The 15,059-nt window shown below is 47.9% G+C and overlaps 1 long non-coding RNA gene across 1 annotated transcript; it reads left to right on the plus strand.

Annotated features, from left to right (window-relative positions):
- The first annotated feature begins 7,098 nt into the window (after nucleotides 1-7,098).
- On the plus strand, nucleotides 7,099-7,764 carry LOC127538272 (uncharacterized). The gene is made up of 3 exons (XR_007947711.1): nucleotides 7,099-7,404; nucleotides 7,472-7,538; nucleotides 7,606-7,764. It is a non-coding gene; the product is annotated as an uncharacterized LOC127538272 (long non-coding RNA).
- The last annotated feature ends 7,295 nt before the right edge of the window (nucleotides 7,765-15,059 follow it).

Raw genomic sequence — 15,059 nt, forward strand, 5'->3', positions numbered from 1 at the left:
ATTCTACCTTTGGAAATGATAGCGATATTAGCATAAAAGATCTCAATGAGGACTGTTTATGGAATTAGACCGAATAAAAGAATGGTCTGTGGCCAGCTTTTAGTCAAAATCAGGCATTTAGAATCATTCTTTTCAGTCAAATCTCAATCATGATCCAACTCTTAGTGACCCCATTGAGGGTTTCTTGGCAAAGATACTGGAGTGGTTTGCCATTTCCTTCTCTGGGTCATTTTACAGATGGGGAAACTGAGGCAAACCAAGCCCAAGGGACTGACCTAGAGTTACATATTTAATAAGTATGGCTGGGTTTGAACTCAGATCTTCCCGGATCTGAGCCTGATCCTCTACCCACCGAATCAGGGATCACAGGGCCGAAACCTCTACAGTGGGAAGGAACCTTAGAGGCCACCTGATCTAAACTCCTCATTTTAGAGATGGGGAAACTGAGGCCGATAAAGGTTGAGTGACTGTCTCTGGTCTATGGCCCAGTCTGGGGGTTTGGGGAAGGGGATGAGTCTGTGCTGGGGGTTGGAAACGAGTCTGTGCTCAGCCTGTTTTAGGGATCTGAGTCAGTCCATAGCCAAGGTCAGATCTCAGTTTGTGGCCCTCCTTAGGAGAGCCATTTGTGAGAGAGAGCCAGAGCTGACTCATTAGGAAGGAGTGACCCCTGAACTCTAACCACTGAACTCACAGAACGAGGATCATGGGTGGGTGTCCGGAGAGTCCCATCCCACGGTACTGCTTGAAACTCAAGTGGGCAGAGGAAGCTTCCTCCTGGTGGGAGTGTTGTCTACATAGCAGGGAAAGAGAAAGAGGCTCGGAGCTCGGGCATGAAGGACGCTGGGAAATTTAGGGTGGAAAGCTATGTTTGCTGTCTGCTGGAAGGTTTGGGTGGGGGATTTCCAAAGTGAAATCTTGCCCCTGTTGAAAGTCGGGGGAGGAAGGTTTTGGGGATTAGGGATCCTAATTATCGGAGGGGATTGAAGGCCTTTATAGTGGTGGAGAGGAGAAAAGGAGAGAAGAAGAGAGAAGAAAAAAGAGAGGGAGGGGAAGGAAGAGGTTTTAGAGCAAGGGATGTCAGAGATGGGAAGGAGCTTAGAACAAGGGTTATTAGAAACTTAGAACAGGGGATGTCAGAGCTGAGAAGGAGCTTAGAATTGGGGATGTCAGGGCTGGGAGAGAGCTTAGAACAGGGGATGTCAGAGCGGGGAGGGAGTTTAGAACAGGGGAAGTCAGAGTTGGGAGGGAGTTTAGAATGTAGAACGTCAGGGCTCTCAAACCATCACTTTTCCCACGTCACCACTGTTAACTTCTCTGAGTCTCAGTCTCTTCCATTTTCCTATAAAATGGGATAATAACACCTACCGTTAGTCAGGGTTGTAACAATCACCTTGGATCCTGACTGTAAAGGGCTCTACCTGCTTTAAAACCCCAAAGAGATGGACACCTCTAGTTCAGGGCAAAGCCTGCTCTGGAGCCTGAGGAAGGAGGCCTTTATTGGCCAAGAGGATCAGAAAAGGGAGCTCCAAAAATGTCTGACTCTGAAAACGGAGGGTGAGCACCCTCAGGTTCCCCGGTCCCGCCAATCTGGGCTCCCGAGCCGCCATCATCACCTGTGTGGCTGGGTGCCCAGGGCGTGGGTGTGAGGGGGCGTGGTCTCCTGCCCCCTTCGTGCCAGCTGCTGGGGGGGGAGGGCCGCTCTAATATTCATTTCCTGTGGCTTTGATTAATTTTGGGTTGATTTCAGTTGTTGGGCAATATTAGCAGTCCCGGCGTTAACAGGAAACCCCCCCGAGAACAGACATCATTGTGTACACGTCGCCTGAGTGGTTCCCTCCGCTGGGCCAGTGGCTGGGAAACTGGCAGGTTCTCCGGGGCAGGACCTGTCAGCAGTGCCAGGCACACAGAGGTGCCTAATAAATGCTTATTGACCAACCCTCAGGGTCATTCTTTTGTTTTCCTGAATGACCAACCCCCCTTTCAGCTCCATTGGTAGAGCAGTCTGTATTTGCTTGGGAGGGCAAGAAGGAACTAGCCCAGAGATTCTTAACCTGGGGTCTGTCAGTTATGATCTTCCCTCTTCTAAGTCTCCTCTCAGCTCTGACATTTCATGTTCTATAGTCCCTTCTGCTCTTACCATTCCCTGTTATATACTTTTTTTTTTTTTTTTTTGCTGAGGCAATTAGAGTTAAGTGACTTACCCAAGGTCACCCAGTCAGGAAGTGTCTGAGGCCAGATTTGAACTCAGGTCCTCCTGACTTCAGGGCTACTGCCCCCCTGTTCTATACTTTTAAATAGGAGCGTAGGCCATTGGGTATTGATGTGGGTATGTGTTGGGCAAGGGGTATTTGTTGGGCCTGAATGGAGCGTGTGCACAGGTACATTTGTACGTGTGACTAGGTCCATGCCCATGTGGAAGGGGGAGTAGATAGGTACATATGTCCGTGTGGAAGGCCGACTCGATTTCTTGGTGTGTGTTTGTGTTAAGTTTGTATTAAGACTCCAAATCAACTCCTATGTCCATGAATTCTCAACGGCTCTAAGACCCTTTATATCCAACCCCCCGAAACTGGGTAAAGGGGGTTATAGCCAGGGACCTCCCCCGGCTCCGATGCTCTGGGGACCTGGCCTCTCACATGGCTCAGACCTGGTGCCAGATGGAGTCTGACCTCCGGGGGATGCTTCGTCAGCTGAGAGCCCGTGACCCGCTCCTGCTCGGAGCTGGACGGTATCCAAGAGTCCCCTGGGGAGAAATCACACGCTCTCCCTCCTCGGCTGTCGAGAGAGGGCTGGGGAGGGGAAAGGGGACCTCAGGATTTGTCACCAAAGCCACCCACCGAGCCTCCAAGACTCAGAGTATCAGGACTGGGAGGGACTTTAGGCTATGGAGTGTCAGAGCTGAGAAGGAAAGGAGAGACCAGTAAGGGCAGTTTCCTCATTTTACAGATAGAGAAACTGAGGTCAGCAAAGGGGACGAGGCGAGTTTAGGTCACCGACTTACCAGTCCGGGGCTCGTTCCACCGTAGACTCTCCTGCTTGGGAAAGACCAATCTCTTCCAATCTTTTTTTTTTTTTTTTTTAATTTATTTTATTTTATTTTATTTTTTATTTTTTTTCAATCTCTTCCAATCTAACTCAACTCCAGTGCTGACTCTCCAGATGGAAAGAGAACAGTCCAACAGGAGTGACTATCACACTTGGGGAAAGGTAGAGACAGGTGGTGAAACCTTCCCAGGAAAGGTGATTAAAGAGTCTTGGATGGAGGTCAAAGATGGCGCCCATTTCAAGATGAACGGCCAACTAGCCAGTCCCCATGGCTGGGTCTTTTTGGGGGCAGTTTTTAGTTGACCCTCCAGAAGAGTATCCTAGATGAATGACGAAGTATTTATTAAGTGCTTTCTGTATGCCGTTTTAAGGCACTGTTTTAAGTGACTTAGATGGAAAACTGAAGCTGACATTCTAACTAGGGGACATATAAGAGAGTGCAGACGCGGGGCTGACGGAAAGGGCCACAATTCCCATTAAGCAGCGCAGTGGATGGCAAGGCCCATGAGTCCTTAGAATGGGTTTTCTTAACCCAAATTTAACAAGATAATAACGTAAAAGTGGCCGTTTGGTGCTTAGACAGTCAGTAAGCATTTATTAAATATGCTAAGTACTGGAGATACAAAAAGATCAATAAGACAATTTTTGCCCTCAAGAAGCTTACAATCTGATAGAGTTAGTGGTGGGGGGAGGAAAAGACCAAAAAACATGTATCGATGAACATTTACTAACCTGTTAGAAGGCAAGTGCTGTGCTAAGGATGGAGATACAAAAAGAGACAAAAGGTAGCCCCTGTACACACACACACACACACACACACACACACACACACACACACACACGCCAAACTATACATACAGGATAAATAACAAATATTTAACAAAGGGAAGGCCCTAGAATTGAGGGTTGGGAAAGTGTTTCCTCTAGAAAATGAGGTTTTAGTTGAGACTTAAAGGAAGCGAGGGAGATCAGTAGTTGGCGCAGGGGAGGGAGAATGTTCGAGGCGGGGGGAGAGCCGTAGAGAACACCCAGAGCCAGGAAACGGACGGCCTTGTTTGTAGACTAGCCAGGGGGCCGATGTCACTAGACAAAGGATGTGTTTTGGGGAGTGATTGTAAGAAGCAGGAAGGGGGTTAGGCTAGAAAAGGTTCTGAACGTCAAACAGAGCATTTTGTATTTGCTTTTGGAGGCAATGGGGAACCACTTGAGGTAACTGAATAGAGGTGACATGATTAAACCTGTTTCTTTTTTTTATTGTGAAAGTCTTTTTTTTCCCCTCATTGTTGAAAAGAGCCACGGCCGTCAGGACTGATCATTGTATAATCTTGTTGTTGCGTCTTCAACTGCCTTTCGGACATCTCAGACTAGATGTCAAGGATCGTGAACCCCGAGCAGGATGGCAATGGGGAGCCACCGGAGTTATATCGGGTAGATGGTTATGGACGTGGTCAGCCCTTGACTTCTGGGAAAAAATATCTTATCGAGTAGGGGACTGTGGATTTCAGAGAAAGGACATGAGAGAAATTTCAGGGCATTTTCAGCTTCATAGAGGAGGTAGCTCCCGGGTGGGGTCTTGAAAAAAGAGAAGGATTTTAGCCAACGGAGAGGAGAAAGGGAGGGTGCTTCAGGTAGAAGGGGCTGTGTGGGTCACTGCTTGGAGTCTGGATTCAGATTTCCAGTTGGGAGCACAGCCAATAGGTGAAATTTGTCTAGAACACAGAGTGACGGTACTGAGAAATATCTGCAAAGGGGATGTTGGGAGCCAGATTGAAGAGGACCTTAAATGTCAAGGGATAAATTTATATTTTATCTCCAAACCATCAAAAAAGTCTTTGAAGGAAGTAGCTATCTAGTCGGCCCTTTTTTAGAATCCCAACTCTTACCCTTTCAGTGTGGCCCCCCAGCCATGGGATCCGAACAGCAGAACAGCAGAGCTGGGAGGGACCTGTGGGGTCCTCTGGTCCAGGGGCTCCCAAGATTCCCTCAGAGGTCCACGAATTGATTTGAAGGAACCATGAATATGGATGTAAAAAAATTGGATTCTGAATCTTCCTTCACTTTAGGCTTCCTTTGCAACCCTACATATGTTATTCATCTCTCCTGCAGAGAGCCGAGCACACAGTAGGTCCTCAGTTAGACTCCCGTGATTTTATCTGATGCATTTCAAGCCATGATACTGAGAGGGCTTCACCAGTCTGGCTGCCAGCCTTGGTCCAGTCCAGTCTTTTAATTTTATTTTACAGAGGGAGAAACCGAGGCCCAGAGAGGGCCCACAAGGGCAATAAATCAAGGAGGCAAGCCGAGAGGTCGTAATGCCTTATCTGTGTCCCGGAGATGACCTTGGCGTCTGATGGCCCCGGGGAGGTTTTCAATGTGGCCCCGAAAAGGGACTGGAGCCTTTGTGGGGAGGGCCCCTGGCCCTTCAGCTGGGCCATCAGGGGCTGCCTCAATATGGCATTGACTAAGGCGTGATATGCATCAGAGGGCTACAGTACAATATTGGGGCTGGGACCCAGGCCCTCTGACTGGCACACATCCCGCAGCCTCCACACTGCTTTGGACCCCTCGGGGGGGGCAGCTTTAGGGCAGGGAGATGGCCAGAGAGCCAGATGCTCAGAGCTTAGAACGGGGGGTGTCAGAGCTGGGAGGGAGCTTAGAACAGGGGGTGTCAGGGCGGGAAGGGAGCTTAGAACAGGGGGTGTCAGAGCTGGTGGAGAGCTTAGACCAGGGGATGTCAGAGCTGGGAGGGAGCTTAGAACAGGGGATGTCAGGGCTGGGAGGGAGCTTAGAACAGGGGGTGTCAGGGAGGGAAGGGAGCTTAGGACAGGGGATGTCAGGGCTGGGAAGGGGCTTAGAACAGGGGATGTCAGGGCGGGAAGGGAGCTTAGGACAGGGGATGTCAGGGCTGGGAAGGGGCTTAGAACAGGGAATGTCAGGGTTAGAGCTGAAATCATAGAAAGTTGAAACTGGAAGGAAGCTTGGAACAGAATGCTTGAACTAGATGGAACCTTAGAACAGAACATCAGACTTTGGGCGGGACCTCATTCCGTCAGTCTCTGTGCTGGGTTGGCCCTTTGGGGGTCCTTGAGCCCTTTCCCTCCTAATTAGGATGTCTCCAAGAGCAGCTCAGAGTGGGGGCCCCAGGGATGCCATGAAGGGGTGTGTTTGACCCTAGGTAAGTCCCTTCCCCAGGCCCGGCCTCCCTGCCCCCTCTGTAAAGGGAGGGGGTTGGACCGGGGGCCTCTGAGTCGCTTCCAGCTCCTCAATTCCAGAATTGTCTGCCTCCCTGAAGGGAGGTGGGAAGATGAAATGGCCCCATTTCCAGCCCCCAGCCCCAGATCACCCCAAAGCCACCCCCTCCCCTCATCTCCCTGGAACTTCCCTGCAGCTGCAGGCTGCTGAGACAATTGGGTGTTTTAGAGAAATCCATTTGGGGGCTAATTTGCCATGCATAAGTGTTTCTCTTACCCTTTAAAGCTGAGGAACAAAGAGGGCATTCTCCAGCAGGGCGGCCCACTGGGGAGCAGGCCTGCAGCTGTACAGCACCAGGGCCGCCCGGCCCCTACCCTCCCTGGATCCCTCCATGCTGGCTGGGGGCAGAGATTTTCCCAGCCCCCGCTCCCTACCCCCACTCTCCCTGATGTCCCCTCTCCTCTTCTCTGTCCCTCCGTCCCCTGGCCCCCCGCCACCCCCGCTCCAAGTCAGTGTCGGCGAGGGCAGGTGAGAGGGAGGCCTAGGTCAGTTGGGACAGGTCATGTGCCCAGTCAGGGCCGTCATCGGCCTTCATATGGGTCATATGAGAAGTGTGTGAACGGAGCGGGCCACAAGAACCGCCAATCAGTCTTTCATGGGAGCACATAGCCGGGGGCTCGAGCCAGAGCGGTCATGAGACTACACAGCGCGCGCCGGGAGGACCCCCTGCCATCGGCCCGTTCAAGCCCCCTCCCCACTTCATTTTACAGAAAACGAAGATTAGACTCGGAGGAAGATGTCTTGCCCAAAAACATCTACTTAGTGGATAGAGCGCCGGACCCGAACTCAGAAAATCCCAAGTTCAAATGCAGCCTCAGCACTTCCTTCCTGTGAGACCCTGGGTGAGCCCCTTGCCCCTGGTCTGTCTCAGTTCTTCATCTTTAAAAAAGGGGTAGTAATAGCACGTTCCCCCCAAAGGGAGGATCAAAGAGATAAGTTGTCTCCGGCTAATTACGGAACTCTTTCTGGACAATCCCAAGGTTTTTATAAGGGTTTGCAAAACGGATTTTGCTGCACAAAAGTTTTATTTTAGGTTGTGGGGATGAAATATCCATCTCATTTTGGTTCTGTTAGCCCTGCAAAGATTGGAAATAATAAGAAATAAAGGTGATGGAGAAGGGGAAACATGGGGTTCTGTTAGCCCTGCAAAGATTGGAAATAATAAGAAATCAAGGCGATGGAGAAGGGGAAACATGGGGTTCTGTTAGCCCTGCAAAGATTGGAAATAATAAGAAATAAAGGTGATGGAGAAGGGGAAACATGTGATTCTGTTAGCCCTGCAAAGATTGGAAATAATAAGAAATAAAGGCGATGGAGAAGGGGAAACATGGGGTTCTGTTAGCCCTGCAAAGACTGGAAATAATAAGAAATAAAGGTGATGGAGAAGGGGAAACATGGGGTTCTGTTAGCTCTGCAAAGATTGGCAATAATATGAAATAAAGATGGAGATTTGGTGCTTTTGTGAAAGGTAAAAGCGGCATGGCGGCCTCTGAGTGATTGCAGAACTGGCTCTGAGTGGGATGGGGAGAAAGAAGGAGAAAGGGAGGAGGGAAGGAGGGAAAGAGAGGAAGAGACGGGGAAGGGGATTTGGAGAGGGGGTGCCAGTTACCATCCCCATAACATCACTTTTCATCCTAATCCTCCATCCTAATCCTCTGCGTGGGCCGGGGAGAAGCCAGCCACAATCTCCTCCCCTATCCACACCGGCACAGACAGCCCTCTTGTGGGTGAGGCCATTCCAGGGATAAGGAGGGGATACGGCGGTTTGGCCCTGGGGGTGCTGGGGGAGCAGGGGTGGAGGAAGGATGACTGGTGAAAAGGAGCATCCTTTGTTAAGCACAAAGCAGGGACCAAGGGGTGGGTAGGACACTTCCCAGAAAATCAGAGGGACCCCCAGCCTCTCTCCGATGTGTCTTCCCTGTGCCCGAGGAGGGGAAATCCAGCAGGAGGGAAAGTCCTGCCCTTGACCTCAAGTCACTTATGATCCTGGTCAGGGGAAGGGAAGAAGGGATGAAGAAACAGATGAAAAGCAGAAAGAGGGTGGTAGGGACTCAATGAGTGGCGGGACTCAGTAACTAGATTAAGCTGAGCCGGACTGGGGGTGCAGGAGAAAGATGGCATAGGGACAGTGAGGGGCTTTGGGCTGGGTTTTTGTTAGAACACTGAGTGAGGAGAATGGAGAGGATTCAGGGTGGAAAGAGTGATGGGGGTTAGGGACCACACCTAGAAGCCCAGAATAAATAGAATGTTGGGACCCTCCTACAGCTGAGAACCTATGACTCTACTCCCTTGGCCCATTTGGGGCAAATCTGACCCTAGAATTTCCTCCACTTGCCCTTATAATGGAAGCTCTCAGTGGGCAGGCAGGGCACTTTTGACTGGTGACCCAGTAAAAGCCTGATCTTTCTTCTATGTGGCAACTCTTCCCCCCCATACTAATGCCCTCTGAAACATCCCTTCTTAGCCCTTCCCTAAATGGACTCTCAGATTCCCACTCTGTTCATCATCCTGGTCACTCTCCGCCAAATGGGGTCCAGTTTGTGAAGGCCGTTCCTCAAACCACACTCAGAACTTGAGTACAGGACTCCAGCTGTGGTCAGATCAGGGCAGCAAGAATTGTGATTCTGTCCCGGGTGGCTATCACCCTCACTCCAGACCCATCGAGGGCATTTGGTGCCTTTGTGATTTGGGGGTCAAATAGCAGGGACTGCAAAGAGAGGGGGACAAAGAAAGGAAGTGTGGGGTTACTGCTAAGGGGTAAGAAGGGTTCAAGTGGAGAATAAAATTGGGGGAGCTGGATTGTGTGTGTGTGTGTGTGTGTGTGTGTGTGTGTGTGTGGACTGATAGAATGGCAGAAGGCCCCCAAGGAGAACTCTGGTATCACCGAGGGCCACTGGAGAGATCTTACCTGGATGTCCAACTTCACCTGTGTCAAAAGCAGTGACCCGATTTGGGATTCTAGTCCCAGCTGTGCCTCTGATGGGCGGTGATCATTGCGTTCCAGGCTGAGGTTTGGTAGGGAGGGTATAGAGTCATAGGAACATCAGATCTGGAGCTCGAAAGGACCTTGGATGCCAACTAGTCCATTTCCCCCTCCTCCCATTTTACACAGATAAGGAAAATGAGACTTAGCACAGTATCTGGCACATGCTTAATGAACTTTTGGTGCTTAATAAATGTTTATTGATTGAGGTTTAAAGAATTTAGATGACAAGGTCACAGAGAGTTGAGATTTTGAACCCAGATCCTCTGAGTCCACCAGAACAAGTGTTTCCTTCTGATCACTAAGATTCCTGCCAGCTGTAAGATTCTGGGACTCCATGTACAGAACCAAAAAAAGCCTCAAGTAGCTCCTCCTCTCAGTCTTCCTGTTCCCATCAATGGTACCACTGTTCTCCGGTCACCCAGACCCAAACCTTGGAGTCATCTTTGACTCATCCCAATCCTTCATCTCCCGTAACCAGGCGGTCACCAAGTCGCATCCACTTTTCCTACAAAAGAACCCTCTCCTTCTCCATTCCGGTGCCTGACGTCACCATGATCGCCCAAGCCATCGGCCCCCGCTCAGTCTTTTGTTGGGCCAGCATGTGAGAGCTGCTGTGAGTTCCCATGCATCTATTTCTGTGTCTGCGATGTCCACCATTAGTCTCTGCTCTGGGTTAAGGGACTGAAGGTTCCTGTTTAATAATGTGCTAAAGTGATCCCCTGGGGGAAGTATGTTAAATCCATTAACACCCACTAAACTCATTAGTAGGATTAAAACTAGCTCAGTCAAGAGAGAGGAGAGCCTAGAAGTTTTAGGACAGATGATCAAGGCAGATGCCTGTTGTGAAAACAGTCTGGATTTGACACTAGAGAGCCTGGATTTGAAAGCTGATCACCTTACCCATGTGACCCTTGGCCAGTCATTTTACCTAAAGAGATTTACCTAAAGACATTTAACTATGTGGTCTGAGCTGTACTTAGGATCAGGAAGACCAGGATTCAAATATAGTCTAAGACATTTGCTACCACGCTGGATGAGCTTGAGCAAGTCAAGTAAAATCCACAAGCATTTATTAAGCTCCTATGTGCCAAGGACTGTGCTAAGCACTGGGAACGTAATAAAAGGACAAAAAAAGTTCCTCAACAGATACAGCCAAGATGGTAGAGACAGCAACCCAACTGTATATTCCCAAAATTCTTCCAAACAACTTTAAAATAATTCCTCAAATCAAATTTGGGAGTGTTGGAAGATAGACCGAGGAGAGATAATTTAAGAATTATTGAACTACCCGAAAGCCATAATAAAAAAGAATCCAGATGTCATATTTCAAGAAATTATAAAGGAAAACTGCCCTGATACCTTAGATTCAGAGAGTAAAATAGAAATGGAAAGAATTCTCAATTATCTCCTGAAAGAGATCCCCAAATGAAAACTCTGAGGAATATTGTAACCAAATTCTACGGCTCCCAGGGCAAGAAAAAAATATTGCAAGCAGCCAGAAAGAAGCAATTCAAATATCATGGAGCCTCAGAAAGATCACACATTTAGGAGCATCCACATTACAAGAATGGTGGGCTTGGAGTATGATATTCTAGAGGGCAAAGGAGCTAGGATTACAATCAAGAATAATCTACATCTTTTCAAAAAAGAATAACTTACCCAGCAAAGCTGAGTATAATCGTTAAAGGGAAAAATAATTTAATGAAATAAAGTCCTTCCAAGCATTCCTGATGAAAGGACCAGAACTGAAGAGAAAATTTGATAAACATAAGATTTGAGAGATATTTGAAGGAATAATCATAAGACTCAATAAAGTTAAATTATTTATATTCCCATTGAGAAGATGATGCATGTATCTCCTAAGAACTTTGTCCTTATGAGCTAAGTTAGGAGAGCATGGATGTGAGTTGATTATATTGGTTTGATCTCCAAAAAAATTGAAGTAGTGAGAAAGAGGGATGCACTGAGAGGAGATGGAAGAGAGGGGTACACTGGGGGAATTTTTCTCACACTAAAGCAGTTGACAAAGTTTTTACAGTGGAGGAGAAAATAGAGGGGTGGAGGGCAATACTTGAACCGGACTCTCATTGGAATTGGTTCAAAGAGGGAAGAATACACACACACACACACACACACACACACACACACACACTCTCTCTCTCTCTCTCTCTCACTCTCTCTCTCTCTCTCTCAATTGGGGATAGGGAAATAGTGGGGGAAGGGGATAAGAGATATGGGAGAGAGAATGATAAAAGGAAGGATGAATTAAGGGAGGCAGAGGTTAGAAACAAAACAGACTTTTGAGGAGGGACAGGATAAAACAAAAGAGAGAAGGGTCAACAGAAGAAAATAGGATGAAAGGAAAGCACAGTTAGTAATCATAACTGTGAATGGGAATGGGATAAGCTCATCCATAAAACAGAAGCAGCTAGCAGAATGGATTAGAAACCAGAATGCAACAATATATTGTTTACAAGAGACACAATTGAAACAAAAAGACACAAGTAGAGTTAAAATAAAGGGTAGGAGCAGAATCTATTATGCTTTAGTTGAAGTAAAAAAGGCAGGGATAAGCGAAAAAAGAGATAATTAAAAGAGATAATCAGGGAAACTACCAGAGACAATGAAGCAATATAAAAAAATTTTTTTTGCAGCTAGTTTCTCTGATAAAGGTTTTATTTCTCAAACATATAGGGAACTGAGTAAAAGTTATAAAAATAAGAGCCATTCCCAATTGTTAAATGGTCAATGATTAAATATTAAGTGGTTAAATCAATAGATGTTTTTCAAAAGAAAAAATCAAACATATCTATAATCATGCTTCAGAAATGTTCTAAATCACTATCCATTAGAAAAATGCAAATTGAAACAACTCTGAGGTTTCACTTCACACCTGTCAGAAAGGACAAATGATGAAGGGAATACATGAATATAGACGCATTAATGAATTAATGGAGCAGTGAACTCATCTAACCATTCTGGAGAACAATTTAGAACTATGGCCAAAGAGATATAAAGTATATCCTTTTTTTGTTTATTTATAGCTTTTTATTTACAAGATATATGCATGGGTAATTTTTCAGCATCGATCAGTTGCAAATCCTTTTGTTCCAATAAAGTATATCCTTTGACTCAGCGATACTGCTCCTAGGACTGTACTCCAAAGAAATCAGAAAAAAAAAAGGAAGAGGACCTATATGGACAAATATATTTATAGCAGCTCTTTTTGTAGTGGCAAAGAATTGGAAATTGAGAGGATCCTCATCCGTTGGGGAATGGCTGAGTGGCAAGTGATTATGATGGAATACTGTTGGGCTGTAAGACATGATGAGGGGGGTGATTTCAGAAAAGTATGGTAAGAATTATATGAACTGATGCAAAGTAAAGTGAGAAGAAACAGGAACAGTAATAATGCTATGGTTCCAATTGTCAAAGACTTGGCTACTCTGATAAATATCTTGATCCAGACATTTCCAAAGGACTCATGATGCAAAATGCTGTCCACCTCTAGAGAAAGAACTAACACCCTCTGAGCGTAAATAAAAATCTAATTTTGTCACTTTATTTTTGTTTTGTTGACAATATAGGTAATATGGAAATAAACTGTTCTACGTGATTTCGCATGTATAATTGATATCAATTGTTTTCCTTTTCAGAAGACAGAATTTGGAAGTCAATTTAAAAAAAGAAATAATGAATTTTTAAAAAATTGCTCTCAAAAAAGCAAGTCCTTTCCTCTCTGCACTTTAGTTTCCTCCTCTGGAAAATGAAAAAGTTGGGCTCAATAGTCTGCCAAGTTCCTTTCCAGTTCTAAACCTATGGTTTTATGAGCTCTTAGAACCTCAGTTTTCCCATCTATAAAGTGGAGCTAATGATATTTTATGGTATTCACTTAGTATGTTATCCTCATCCACAGAGGTCAAGAGGTGCTTGACCTCTGGTCCCCCTGGCTCTTCCATCTCCTGTTCTGAAGACCCTTCTGCTTCTGAAAGTTCCACTTCCAGAGCCTCCATCGATGACTCTGCAACCTCACCCTACTCCTCCAGCAAGGAACAGCCAAAGAAAATGCCTGGGTGTGGATTTGGACTCTGCCTTTTCAAACTTTCTTCTGGTCTCGGCCTGGGACAAAAATGCCGGACATTCAGGCCGACGGTGGAGTAGTCAGTGAAACCCGGAGTCTGAGAACACGGGTTTGAATCCCAGCTTCGTCACTGAGAACTTTGTGATGCTGAGACATGCACCCTCCACGCCACCTCCTTCTGCCTTCTCTAGAATGAGGAAGCTAGATCACGGTCCCCTCTAGCTTTAGAACTAGGATCTTGTGGGCCTGAACCACCTTGCACCTCAGTTTCCCCATCTGTAAATCAGGGGACCAGATGACCTTTTGGGTCACAGATAGCAAAGGGCAGGGGGTTCTCAGGGGTGGGGGCATCCTGGGCATGAGGCTACGGCTGTGAGAGAATTGTGGCAATGATAGTAGTAATGTTGTGTTTCCTCCTCACATCGGCCCTGGGAGATGGATGCTATTATTATCCCCATTTTACAGATAAGGAAACTGAGGCAAACAGGGTTACGTGATTGCCCGGGGTCATACAGCAGGAAGGACTCCTAGTTTAGCTTTCTAAAGTTCCCTATGCCATCTTGCAGGATGGGGGCAGGGGTGGCCGGTATGGAGATTTCTTCAAGGCTCTCCAGTGTGCCCAGCTTGGGGGGTGGGGACAGACTGAGAAGAGCTTAGAACTGGGGGTGGGGGATTGTCTAGGGGGCTTCGGGAGGGAGTTTAGGTTACCCTTGGGAGCCTAAGCTGAGAGCCACCCCCACTCCCCACTCCAGCTCTGGAGGACCTCTTGGCACGGGGCTGGTTCTTCTGGATCCTGTCCTGGGGTAGCGGGCTAGCCGCCAGCCCCACATAGCCCGAGTGGCCCAGGTGAAGTCCGGTGCCAGCGGGCCCTCGCCAAGCCAAACAGCCCGGAGCTGGGGGCTGGGCCGAGAGGCTGCGGAACACCACTGGGGTGTTTGCGGTTACGCTCCCCCCCCAGGTACCCAACTGGGGGCAGCGGGGAACAAGCTAGGAAAGCCCCAGGGAAGGGGAGAGGGGCCGGCGGATTTGTGTTTCCACATGATTTCCTCTCTTGTTTTTGAAGAACTGATGAAGGAAAAACCGAGGGATGGGGGGCAGGGGTGGAGCAGGAGGCACCACTCCCAGCCCATGTGACTTCCCACTTGGCTGCCCTGGCCCTGGCATGGCTGGGGCACCGGCGGATGCCAAGAGAAGCAAGACGCCGTCCCCTGGCCCTCCCAGCAGCCTGGGCCTCCATTTTCTCACCTGCAAAATGGGCGGTGGGATTGGAGATTTAGAGGTGGAAATAAGGGAGAGAGAGAACATCTGGTCCAACTTTATCCGACAGACCGAGGAGGGACAGAGAGCCTTGACCAAAGTCATACTGTGAAAGAACATCAGCCAGGACTGGAACACAGACCCATCGGCCCAGTTTCTCTAATTCCACACCTTGTCTGGAGCCAGCCGACACCCCAGGGGGCTGCTGGGAGTAGAGGGGCCGCTGCTTCTCTGTATTATAGGAACCAAAAAGCTCATCCCCCCAAACCCTCTGGGAACAAGCCTCACTGCATGATCCAGGCTGGTGGGAGATGACAGTCATGGGCTCCGTAGCCTAACTGTCCTTAAAACCTGCCTCCTTCTCTCCTCTCCTTCCTTCCTTCCTTCCTTCCTTCCTTCCTTCCTTCCTTCCTTCCTTCCTTCCTTCCTTCCTTCCTT

Source organism: Antechinus flavipes, chromosome 5 (assembly GCF_016432865.1).
Source record: "Antechinus flavipes isolate AdamAnt ecotype Samford, QLD, Australia chromosome 5, AdamAnt_v2, whole genome shotgun sequence".
In the NCBI taxonomy this organism is placed as follows: domain Eukaryota; kingdom Metazoa; phylum Chordata; class Mammalia; order Dasyuromorphia; family Dasyuridae; genus Antechinus; species Antechinus flavipes.